At 60.5% G+C, this 12,720-nt stretch overlaps 1 long non-coding RNA gene across 1 annotated transcript in view; it reads left to right on the top strand.

Moving 5' to 3' along the window:
• LOC309440620 overlaps window positions 1–12,720 on the top strand; it is a 19,806-nt gene extending 7,086 nt beyond the window's left edge. Inside the window, exon 3 of the long non-coding RNA XR_014184230.1 lies at window positions 12,386–12,720. This is a non-coding gene — a long non-coding RNA (uncharacterized lncRNA). The remainder of the gene's footprint in view (window positions 1–12,385) is intronic.

Genomic DNA, 12,720 nt, shown 5'->3' with positions numbered 1-12,720 from the left:
CACCCCAGGCTGGGACAAGCATTGCCCCAGGGACTGTCTGCCCCAAGCTCTACCCAGCTCCAGTGCACCCATGGGTGCTGTGCCTGGGGAGGGTGTGCAGCTGCAGCCCCGAGGCTCTGCAAACACAGCGTTGCCCCTGGACAGGGATAGCTGGTGCCCGGAGACTGGGCAGGGCTTGCAGAGCTGCTCCCAGCTCCTGTTGCAACTTGGCAGCCAGCCACTTGCTGCGGGGTGTTCCCCCAACCCCATCCCTGTTCCTGTCCCCATTACTGCTACACCATGAGCCAGCCATACACAGGGACCAGGTTCATGTCTCTCTGCTGCTGGCTCCCCCTTCCCAGTCTGGCCAGCCAGCTCTTGGCCCCTGGCAGAAGGGGCTGGTATTACTGCCCTGCCCAGGCCAGTGCCAGGTCCCCTGGAAGCAGTGGGCAGGCAGGCACCCCATGGTAAATCAGGTCTGGCTGCTGGGACTGGGCTGGGCAGCGTCTGTGGGGTGCAGGGTTGTGGCATTCCCACAGGGAGCACACGGGGGTGAGGGATAGGGGACAGTGGTTGCACCAGTCTGGGAAAGCAGCAACCAGCACTTGCCCACATATGACATTTGCCAATGCAGGTCCTTGGGGACAGGCCCCAAGCCTGTCTCCTCTGCATCCTTGGGGCAGCAAGGAGGAAGAGGTGCTGCCGGCGCAGCTCACACTGCAGTGCTTCGTCCTGCGTGACACAGGGGTTTCGGTTCCCCTCGGGGCATGCACGTGGTGTAACCATCCATGCCAATGTGTCTCCTCACCCATCCTCCACCATGTCATGCCCCAGACCCCTGCTGAAATTCCCCGTGGGGAATTCAGCCAGGCATCCCTGGAGCGGGACCGTGGGGGGACGCACAGTGACGGTGTGGGGCTGGGCGCCCTGGGAAATAGCAGAGCCCCCTGCATCTCTGACACCCCTCTCCAGCCAGGGTGCTGCAGGGTCCTGGCCAGGAGACTATGGTATGCTGAGGAGTTAGTAAACCGCTTAACAGCAAGCCTGAGCAGGGCCAGACCTGTGCTGTGGGCACCTTTTGGCTGCGGGGTAAGCTCAGCCAGGTTAGAAGCCGGGCTGTAGCAGAGGAATCTGCAGGGAGCTCCTACCTGCTCTCTGCCACGTACGTATCTGTGTCTTTAATCTAAAATAGCAAGAAGTTCTCATGCGAGAATCTTACTCTTTGGCAGTAGAAATAATGAATAACGCTCTTCTAAGAAATTCTGTAATAGCTCAAATGATTAAAATGGGGTAACCCTTTCCACCAACGGGGTCTACATGGTGTGGTGTGTGTGGATCAGAGGTCTGTTTGACACTGCACAGCTCAGGCTTCCTGTGTCTGAAAGCATCTTAGTTTATCTGTAGTAGTCTATAGTGTGAGCTCTAACGAATAGCGTTTTAAATGACAATGAAAGAATCTGAGTGCCTTTCTCACCGGGATCAAGACAAACCAGCACCTCCTGGTGCAAAACAAACACCAGCTGTGTTTGGAGTGGGGGTCACAGCGTGGGAGAGGGCAGCTGTAGGACTTGCTGGTTGAAGTTCATGGATGACAAGATGGGAAGAATTCCCAGTGCTGGTGGATGTGAGTGCTACTGCTGCTGTCTGCAGGCTCGGCCAGACACAAGCGCTGGGGACGCCCTAAGTGACGGGGGGATCTCCCCAGTGCAGGTGCACAGTGCAGGTGGGACAAGGGCAGGGGCACCATGTGGGCACCGGACAGTGGGACCCCACCGTGCCTGGGAAGGATCGCTCCTCTGCCCGCCCGACCCCCTGCTCACCCCCGCTCTGCGGAGGGGACCCCGGGGGACCCGGCGGGGGCTGAGGACCCGCACTCCCGTCTCACGGGAGGAGGGGCCGGGGGGAGCTGCCCGCCGGAGCGGGGCGGTGGAAGCGGAGGGGGACGGGTGCCGGGCTGTGCCCCCGCCGCCGGGAGGGCTGGGAAGGGGCCGGGCTCCCTCTGCGGACACCTGCCGCTCACTGCAGCCGCCCGCGGAACAGTCGGGGCCGGATCCTGCCCGGCTCTTGTGACACCCTCAGGGAGACTGTCCCCTGTGGGCAGTGGGGACAGCTCGGCGTGGGTCCCCTGCGCCCCCGCTGCTGGCAGAGACAAGGGCTGTCTCCTCCTGCAGTGCCCCATGCTTTGTGTGTGCCCGTGCTCCCCTGCAGCTGGGCACCCATTGACCCCAGCATTGCCCATGTCACTGAGGAGAGCTTGCAGGAGCTTGGGGCCTGTAGTGGCTTCATGTAGTGCTGAGGGGTGACTCCCTTTGGGACCACTCACGGCAGATAAAATCCAGATATCCCTGCACTGTGCTGCTGAGAGCATCTGAAAACAAGCTCTGGAGTGCCTGTGAACACGCATCCTCCAGGCACAACTAGTCTCTGCCATGAAGCTTTGCAGCATTTAATGTGACCTGGCAGCAGTAAGGGAAGCAGGGGACAGAGGGGAGAGCTGCAGAAGGCTGGAAGGGATGGGCTAGGCCAGGGGAGCACCCAGGTCTGTCGTCCCCATGAGGTGGGGTAGGATGCTGAGGTGATGAGCATGCAGACACTGTTCACACTGGCCAGCCCTGAGCTCCTACTGCTCAGAGGTAGAGTTGTTCAGGACTTATTTTGGTCCAAGAGGCAGGGATTTTAGGACAAGCTGGAGCTGAAAGACACAGTGTCGGAGCGGGATGAGGCGCAGCAAATTTATAGGAGGACATGGGGCTGTCTTAACTGTCAAGAGTAATCACAGGCTGGCTGGCACCACATCTGTCCTGGAGAAAAAGGGGAAACTGAGATGGGATCTAATGAATAAAGACTGAATGGGCAGGGCACGTTGCCTTTGCCTCGTGGAAACTTGGCCCCGCCTGTCCAAACCTGTCGGGTCCCTTTTTGAGACAAGGAATTCACTTGATAATAACACTGGGCAGACCAGCAAGTGGTCTAGTGAGATGAGCACAGTGGCACGTCTACACAGCACAGGGCTGCAGGCACTGAGCGATGCTCAGGGGAGCGCCCACAGCACCTCACAGAGGGTCCACGTAAGACATGGAGCAGCCAGGCCTGTGGGTGCCTGGAGGTTGCTTTACACTTCACCAGGGGGCAGGGGCCATGCCAAGCCACTGCTGATGAAGCTCTGCAGACCCAGCCCTGTGGACGATGCCATCCAAAGTGACGAGGACCGAGAGACACATTGAGCAGCTGGAAAGTGCGTGGGAACAACATGCCGAATTTCACCCAAAGCTGGGTGGAGGGGAAAAAAGGAGCAGCGGGCCTGGCGGTCAGGGGACAGTGCTACCTTGGTGCTGAGGGATCGCAAACCCCGGAGCTCGAAGCGCCAGGGAGCGGTAGGGAGAGCGGCGGGTGTCCCGCTGCCGGCAGAGGGAGGCAGACACCGCGGCGGCGGGGCGGGCGGCCAGCGGCTGGCGGGGACAGGGAGACTGCGGAACATGGGGACAGCGGCCAAAACCTGCGGAGCCGGGGTGGCGCAGCGTGTCCCACGGCCCCGGGACTCTCCCAGGCCAACCGTGGCTGAGCTCCGAGCCGTAATTTCAGGACGTAGCCCCGAAGTTGTTTCAGATCCCATAACCAGCACAGCAAAGCCCTGAGCACTGGCATGGGAAGGTACTGGCTTAGCCCAGGGTGCTTTGGGGTGGGGGAGATGTAGACCTGCCCCAGTGGCACCAACGTCCTTGCTGCATGGACACGGAGCCTGTGTCATCACCCTGGGCAGCCCTGTCCCTCCAGGGGTGCTGATCTCATCCTGCCCCCCGGAGAAGCACTGCCATCCCCACAGCCGTGCTGTTGTACCTTGTGCCCCATGGTGGGTGTTGGTCCTGGATGTCCTGGTCTTGGGGCACATCTGGTGCCACTGGTGCACTCACCGCCCGTGCTGATGCTGGCTGTGCTGGGAGCTCCTGCACGGCCGTCAGCACTGGATGGTGCCTGGGTGTGTCCCTGTGTGTCCCCAGCTAAATTTAAAGGACTTTGCGGTATAAATATCCTCGGTCACAAATAAACAGAGAGACTAGATGTTTACTGGGGCCTTCCTGGCAGCATGTCTCCAGCTCCAGCGTGCTGGGTGCCCCGTGCATTCCCTGCAGTCCTCCCTGGGCTGTCCCCTCTGCTGGCAGTACAGCCAGGTCCTGTGCTGCCCAACAGGGATGGTGGACAGGGTCCTGCCCCAGCTCCAGCCCTGCCTGCCCACCACAAGTGTCCTGGCATCTCTGCTGTGGAACCACACCATACTGAGACTGACTTGTGCACACCTGGATGCATTTGCCCCCTCCCACACTCAGCAGCTGGGAGCTCTGGGGCTCTGTGGGTGCACCCTGGGAATGAGGGCGTTCTGTAGGATGCACAGCCTCTCTGCGGCTGGTGGGAAGACATCACAGGCAGAGCAACAGCTCTGTGCCCCCACCTGCCCCTATCTCTGTACTCTGGGACAGGCTTTTGGCCAGTTCCTCCCAGTCCTTCCTGGGATGCCCATTTCCAGCTCCTGTCCCACACCCTGCACGTCCCAGGGTCTCCCACTGCTCATTTCCACCTGGTCCCAAGCAACCTGCTGGAGCTGTGCTGCATAGCCCTCTGCTGCATGGTTCCCAGCATGGGGTGTCTCCAGCCTGCCTGCCACATACAGGGGCTTGAGCATCCCTCCATGAGAGCCAGCAGCTCCTTGGTGTCTCATGACTGTCCCAGGAGCATGGGCTGAGTTGGGTGGGATGCTCTGATGAGGATGCTGCCTTGAGCAGAGCCCCACTGTGCTGTACCATGCCATGCTGTGTGGGTCTGTGGGCACGCTGGACTGACAGTGGGTTGGCCACACCTTGCAGAGGTGTGAAGGAAACCTCTGGCACATTGGCACCTGGTAAAAGGTCACCAGAATTTGCCTGGAGCCAGTCCCCAGCACTGGCAAACTGTTCCTGGCTGGCTCAGATCCGTCTTCATCACCATCTGCAGCCTGGGGTTAATGAGTAGCTCCAGGGTACACAACTGGAGAGCCATTAAACAGCAGTCGAACAAGCCGGGGCTGCCAGCAGCACTCAAACAAAGGGGGCTGATTCACTGTTTGCCCTGCAACAATATTTACCATGGCTGGGAGTGAGGGAATGTTTGTGTGGAGCAGGATGGCGGGGCAATACAGGGACCAGCAGGTAAGGGCAGCCGTGCCGGGGAGAAGACCGCACACACCGCTGCAGTCCTGCCTGCTGCAGGCAGGCTGCCTGTGGTAGAAATATGGTTTCCCCATGACCCCTGGTGTGTCCATCCACTCTGGGGATCTGAGGCCACCGAGCTGCATGGGGCCCGGCTCAGAGTCAACCTCCCCCAGCCCGGCAGCCTGCTCCAGCATTCTTGCTGGCCCGTTGTCCTCAGGAAATCGGTCTGGTCACAAGGAAGGCAAGGAGCTGTGGATGGGGGGTACAGGGATAAGGGTACCTGGCTGGAGATGGTGAAAGCCCCTCCAGCTCCCTCCAGGAGACATCTATCCCTGACACTTGTGTGAGGCTGCTTGTGGTCCAGGGGTAGCTGGCAGGGGTGCTGGAGGGTGAGCTGTGTCTCCCCAGCTCCTTACTTGTCTCCTTTTCTGTCTCCAGAAAGCCAACATGGGAAGGTTGCTTGCTTATTAGCTCACGACCTAATTAGCCCCAACTGAACGTGTGTCATGTGCACATACTCTTACATATGTGTACACGCACATACGTGTCTGTGCACACTTGTCAGCCCCAGGGCTGGGACACACACAGGAGAACATGCTGCATCCTCTGGGAGACAAGAGAGGTGTTCTGCAAAGATGCTTCTTCATGCCAGGGCCTGCCATGCAGCCAGCTTCCCTAATGCAGCCGTGATAGGCTGAGGCATGCAGGTTATACCATCCCCGTGAGCCCTCGAGCCACTCCGGCTCCCAGTCCTCTCAACACTGCCCAGCACAGCCTTTTCCCAGAGCACCACACCCTGCCAGGATCACCCTCCCACCCATATGCTGAGATGGGAACTGTTGGTGGCTGGTGGTCATTGGGATCAGGAAGCACCTTCCAGCTCACCCCAGCACGTGTCCCCAGCATAGTGACAGTGCTGACCATGACAGGTGGGCATGTGCAGCTGCAGGGTGGGTGAGCAGCTGGCACCAATGCCAAGCTTCCTCCCCAGCATCCCACTGTTGCATCCAGACTTGCATCTATGGAGCAGAGAGCTCCCAGTCAGGTACAGCGGCACCCTGAGTGCCCTCGCCCAGCAAGGGGGCTGCCTGCGCAGGCTCATAGCTCAGCAGCCCACCTGCACACCCCTTCCTGCCCCTCCGGGCCCTGCAGCCTCCTGGGCTGAGAGCGAAGGGGGGCAGATTCTTTTCCAGGTGGAGGATTTCTCTCCTCAGGAGCAGTGAATTATCCCCAGCCCATCGCACGCGATCTGTCTGCCTCTCCACCCGCCCACTTGCCAGGCTGCAGGCACGATGCCTGCCCGGTATGCTGGGTGTACCAGGATCCCACCGCAGGATTCTGCCTGTGCACATGTCCAGCCTGGGCTCCCTGTGTCCTTGCGGTCTCACAGGGTGCAGGACCCTGGCAGAGCTGAAGCATGTCTGAGTGTTGGCCTTATGGGTACTTGCACTTCTGTCCCCAAAGGCCTGAGAGCACCCTCAGCACCCACAGCAGGGTGGGAGCTGGTCCCACTCCTCTCCCTGCTCTTTCCTGGCTGCTCCCAGGTACAGCATCCAGCTCAGCCCGTGCAGAGCCAGACCCTGTCCCTGGGTCCCAGCAGCCATGGGCTTGAATATACGTCCGCAATGGTGCCAGCTGATGTCTACCCATATGCTGGTCCCTGTGTGGGTGAGCAGCATGAGATGAAACTGGCCCCATGTGTCTCTGTACTCCATGCTGCTTTGGCCCAGGGCTGATGCAGGCTGGAGCTCACTGTCCAGGCATCCATCCCAGAAATATAGTGTCCCAAGACAGGATCTAATGGCTGGATGGGTTTCCCAGCTGGGACCAGGATCCCCAGAGGTGATGGTGCTGGGTTGTCCTAACACTCTGGGGCTGGGCAGCCAGCCAGAGCCAGGACTCCTGGGTCCCTGACCAGGCTCCAGCAGCAGAGGCATCCCCTTAGAGTGACACTGCAGGGGGGTGGGAATGGCCAAGACTTGCTGAGTTCAGCCCTTTGGTACCCACTCTTCGCCTGGGGCACCGTCATCCACCTGTCTCTGTCGGGGGCAGGAGCAGAGGGGACAAAAGCCTGTCATTACCCATCCCAGCCAAGCCTCCCTGTGCCCAGAGCCAGCCCCCTGCCCCGCTAATCACGGTCCTCTCATTAAGTGGCCCCTCATTCAGCTCTGATGAAGGGGAACAGCAGGGAATCCAATTAGAGCTGAAATGACAGGCTGGGCATGCTGCTCTACCTGTCCTGGCCCCAGGCAAGCATCATTTATGGGGTGACAGCAGGACAATGTGGGGGACAACAGGGACACAGTGAGCTTCTTGGGGTCCTTGTGTCCAGCACCTTTGCGTTAGACACTGCTGTGATCTGCCAGCGCTGGAGCCCGGGCAGGGGTCCCAGATGCTGGTCTCATGCTGCTGCAGGTGATGAGCTGATGCTCTGCACAACCCTGTGTGCCAGGCATGTACAGCCCTATGCATATCCGTGTGCAGGTGTGCCAGGCCTGCCACCCTCTTGTGCCCAGGTCTACATTCCTCCAATGATTCAAATCACTGCTGTCTCACCTGGGGAACTTTGGGTCTCCCCAGCATGGCCGTCCCCTAGCCCACTCCCCAGGACCACACAAGCTGGGCACATTCTGGCCCTGCTGAGGCATCTAGACTCATCAGTGGTCCCAAAGTCAGGGTCCCTATGTCTGGTGCATCCTCACCCTCTGGGTGCCGGCAAGGAGAGGGTGTAAGGCACGTTGTGGGAGCCCAGGCAGGGAAGGGTATGGCCACAGCAGGGCAAGGTTCCCTGCACCTTCCCAGCAGGAGCTACAGGGCCCATTAACCAGATGTCAGTGACGGGGATGGGAATGGGAGGGACATCATTAGTGACTGAGAGCTGAGCTCAAGGGCCCAGCCTCTGGGCATCATGGGGCTCTATCCATCCTACACCAGCCAGGATCTGGCCTTGTTTGCTCACAGAGGAGACCCTGGCTCAGCAGTTGGGCTGACCAGCCTCACTCCTCCATCCCATGGACTGCCCCAGTAGTTCCCCCTTCATTCACCTCCTGCCCTGGCACCCAGCACCCTGCGCAGCAGCTGCCAGGACACCACACCCGATGGGCTCCTGGAAAGGCTTGGGATGAAGGAGCCCTTCCGTCCCTCTGCTGGGAATGCAACCCCTGGGTCTGGCAAGGGTACCAAGGGGGCTTTTAGCCTGGGGGTCCCTCTGTCTTCCTGCTGGGGGATTGCCCCTCCAGGACTTCAACTGCCCCTGTGCTCCCCAGGCAGTCCCTGTGCCAGGCAGGGAGAGCTGCAGATGACCACAGACCCTGGCAGCAATGCTAATCACTGGCTGTGGGAATAATGGAGCAGGTTTGTGCCCCTGGGAGCCTGCACCTCCCCTGCCCCAGCCAAAAGCCTGTGTCCTGCCTGGCATGGACAGGAGAGCATGGAGGCACAGTCTAGAATGGCCTGGAGGAGGATGTCCCCAGGACACTGAAATGTGTCTAGCATAGCCATGATACCTGAGTCCCACGCTCCAGCTCTCCCCAAAGGATGCTCTGGGACTGCGCAGGGCTGGGCAGGGCTGCTGGCTCAGTGCCCGTGCTTAACCCAGCGCGTCTTTCATCTCTTCTGCCACGCTCTCTGCCGTGGTTTCCCCATGTGCAGAAGTGGGTGGGGTGGGCATGAGCTGTGGTGGCACAGTCTGAGTTGTCCCAGTCAGGCTGCGGGAACAGGGAGGCATGGCAGGGCTTGGCACAGCATGGCAAGTGGCTCCCATGTGCCCGCCTGTGGCCACGGCTACACCCTCTGCTCAAAACTACATCCTCAGCCCCTATGTGGAGCTGTGGGTGGCTCTGGCAGGAAGGGGTTTTCCATGGGCAATGTGAATTTGGCCAAAAGTCTGGCCTCTCACCAAGGCTGAGCATCCCCATGTGGCCAGTACCATCCTGCACAGTGGGATGGAGAGCCTGGCTCACTGGAGCCATCCCAGCCTGGCTCTGCCTGCCTGGCTTCCAGCCCCAGGCAGCCCGTGACCTCCTGTCTGGCCACAGTGGGCACTTGTCCTCAGGCTCTGGTAGCAGGAGATGGCTGTTCCCACTAGCACCAATCCTGCCGGCACGTCCTCCAGCTGCAGCGGTGAACAAACGGCACCCGCATTGCCCGCCTGAGCCTGACTTGCTCAGCCAGTCCAGCTGCCCAAACCGCCCAGCAGAGAGGCGGCAGGTTTTTCCCCACACCACCAAGCCCTGGCGTGACTCAGTGCCCGCCTGCAGCCAGCACTCGCAGCCCTGCTCTCTTGCCACCAACCCAGCATCACCCAGGCAGGGTGGCTGTGGCACCGTGGGGGCCAACACTGCGGCAGGATGCTGGAGCCAGGGCAAGGAGCTGGGGAGGCTCGGCGGGGGCCAGGGCAATATGTTGCCCTGGCTTGATGCTCCAGGAACTTGCCCATCCGGACGGGGAAGGGCAGGTGCCAAGCAGCCGTTCGGGAAATCTCAACAAGACCTGACATGACTGGCTTGACAGGCTGGGAAACAGGCGGAAAGAGACAGCTCGGCCCCTGTGTCACGGCTTGGAGCCACCATTTCAGGGAGAGGCTCCAGGAAGGGCTTGGGGCTGCACCCCAGCCACCTGCTCGCATGACAGCTCACCAGCCCGCTGCTGAGCGAGCCAGCGGTGCTCAGCGGCACCCGCTGCGCGCTGGGAACTGCTACTGGGGACACTTGCATATGTATGTGCGGTGCAGGTGGACAGGCACATGCCCTAACACCACACGCACTTTGCAGTGCACACAGGCATTGGGCCAGCTTTTGGCAATCCCTGGTACAGCTTTGCTGGGTCCTGGAGTGGATTTGGTGAGTGCCATGCCAGGAGGGACAAGCAGGCCACAGGAGAGGCACGTGCACTCCTTGCTGACAGCGAGCCATCCCATATGGCTAGCGGGGGGGGCATGTAGCGGGGAGCCCCATACTCTACACCCCTCCCTCTATACCCCAGCCCCACCTGTTCCCCAGCACCCAGTGCCATGAACTAAGCACTTCCCATGTGCCCAAGTCCTTGGTTGCAGCTACTTTTGCAAGTACTGGCCATCCCCGGTCCTGAGAGGTGACACTCCTGCTGTGCGTGGACGGGGACGTGGGGCAGCGCAGGTGGCCCCGAGCAGGGGCCGGGGCCGGGCTGGGCTGACTGCCGGCAGGGTGAGGTTGCTGGCAGCACCGCTGCACTCTTCGAAAGAATCATGTCGAGCTGGTGCAGGAGGTGACAGGAGGTTAGCGAGGCTGCATGCTGTGCCCAGAGCCTGGGTGCTATGTCCCTGAGCAGTGGCATAGGGTACAAATCCCTCTCCCAGGCTGCTTGGGGTGAAGGGGACAAGGATGGGTGCTCCCCAGCTCCCCATGGGGTGCAGGACGCCCAGCACCAAAACTTTCCTGGGGCGGGGCAGGAGTGTTTCCCTGTGTTGCTGGGGTCCAGGGTGGGAAACCCAGCCCCAGGGCAGGAGAGGGATCCCCAGAGGGTTGGCACTGGGACAGGCGCCCATTGCCTTGCACGCAGCCGCGCACAACCGCTGGAGCTGGCGTGGGCTGTCGGCACGGCTGGGTGCGGGTAAAGATTTTGGCAGCGGAGGTGCCGGTGACTCAGAGCTGGGAGGAATGTGGAAAATGCAGCTCGGACGCTGCGCCACGTGAGTTACAGGCAGGGCCAGGCCTGCCAGCGCGGCCGGGCTCCAGCGCCGCGTGCACCGCGCTGCGCACAGCGACGCTCGGCCGGGGCAGCGCGGGTGCCCTGCTGACGAGGCACCGCCAAGGCCCTAATTAGTGCGTGGGTCTCCAGGACGGGTTCAGCTCGCCCTCCTCCGCAGCATTGAGCAACCATGTGGCAGGCTGGCACGATGCGGCTGCCTGCCTGGCTGGCAGCAGCAGCTGTCCTGGGATGCTTTTGGGAGCCCAGGGGCCATGGGCTCAGCCCCTGCCCACTGCTGCCCTGCGCTGGGTGACGGTGGCGGGTGGCAGCTCCACGGGTGATCCCTAGTGGCTGGGCAGGGTGAAGAAAAGCTGCCTGAGCTTGCAGGGTGGAGGGGCATGGGAAGCGGGGACCCCAGCTCCAGGCTTGTGTCTCCGACTGTGACATGCCACTCTCCTAGTACCCATGGATACTGTTCATACCCCCACTTCCCTCCAAGCCCCCTAGCCCAGCCCCAGGTATTTTTGCTCACGAACAGGCTTCATGCTGCTGGAAGAAGCTGCTCAGTGACTCCTGGGTCCTCCTAAGGTGTCATTTGGAAGTGGCACGAGCTGCTTCTGCACTCCCAGGTGCCTCCAGTCACCCTGGGACATGCAGAGGACAGCTCTGGAGACCAGTTGTTGCTGACAAGACCTGGAGCACCAGCATTTGCAGGCAACATTGCCTTCAGCTGGGGATGGAGAAGATCCCACAGGAGCAGACAGCAGCAGTTCCCAGGCACCCACATTCTTCACCTGGGGCAGAGCTTGCAAGTCCCTCTGGGCAGGGCCAGCATGTTCCCCAAGGGAAACGGCCAAGGGATTTAATGCCGCAGGGAGAGGAAAAGGCTGCAGGGAGGTGGGTCCCTACCGGTGGCTTTCCTGGAGTTTCCTGGGAGCACAGGCAGGACTTGGGCTGGCAACAAGGGCAAGAACAGGACCAGCTACAATCCAATTAACCACGGTGCTCAGTCATCAGGTCAAAGCTGGTAGAGTGAGGCCATCAACAGAATGAGTGGGCAGGGTCTCAGTCCAGGCTGCAAAGCTCAAGGGGGCTTTTGGCATCTTGTCTTCCACCTGTGACTGTGCTGACAACCCCCTCCTGAACCAAGGACAGGTCTCCTTGGGGTCCAGGTGAGATGAAAATAGTGTCCAGAGATTTGTTTTGGGGAACACAACTGTGCGACACTTGCCTGCTTGTTACCATCCTACCAAGGGACAACTCGGAGAGGCAAAGACCCAGGGGGCAGAGGGGTTCAGGAACTGGGGAGCACTCCCAGTGCCGTGTTCTCATGGCCAGGGAGGTGTTTACAGATGGCTGGAAAAAGGGGTGAGAGCCAGGAGGTGAAGCTATAGGGACACCTGGGGGCAGAGGGCACCCTTCAGACCACGGGCAGTGAAAGGCAGAAGGACAGGAAGCTGTGGGGTCAAAGTGAGTCAGGTGCGAGTCACGGCCAAACAAAAGGTGAGATTCTTGGATAAGAACCGCAGCTGACTCAGAGTTTCCACGTCTTCCAGAGGGTGACCACAGCAGAGATCCAGGGACCAGCCGGGACCCCCTTCCGCGTGGAGTCAGCGCTGGGAGGAGGTGGCGATCGCACCCTGATGCTTTCAGGACCCCAGAGCCCGGACCTGTGGGAAGGAGCAGCACCTACTGCTGCCCAGGACCCCCATCCAGCCCCCGTGTCCTATGGCACAGAGGGTCCCAGGGGGAGACCAGCAGCCAGCCTGAGAACCTGGGCTGTGAGTCCATGCCTTCCTGGAGTACCCAGGCAGAGGCTGTTTGCATTAAATAGGAGAGATTTCCCCCTTATTAGCAGGCTATTAATCACATTCAGTTTTTTTAAAATTGA

This window comes from Streptopelia decaocto (assembly GCF_964273445.1).
Source record: "Streptopelia decaocto genome assembly, chromosome: 5".
Lineage (NCBI taxonomy): Eukaryota > Metazoa > Chordata > Aves > Columbiformes > Columbidae > Streptopelia > Streptopelia decaocto.
This window is presented reverse-complemented; position numbering and strand designations above follow the sequence as displayed.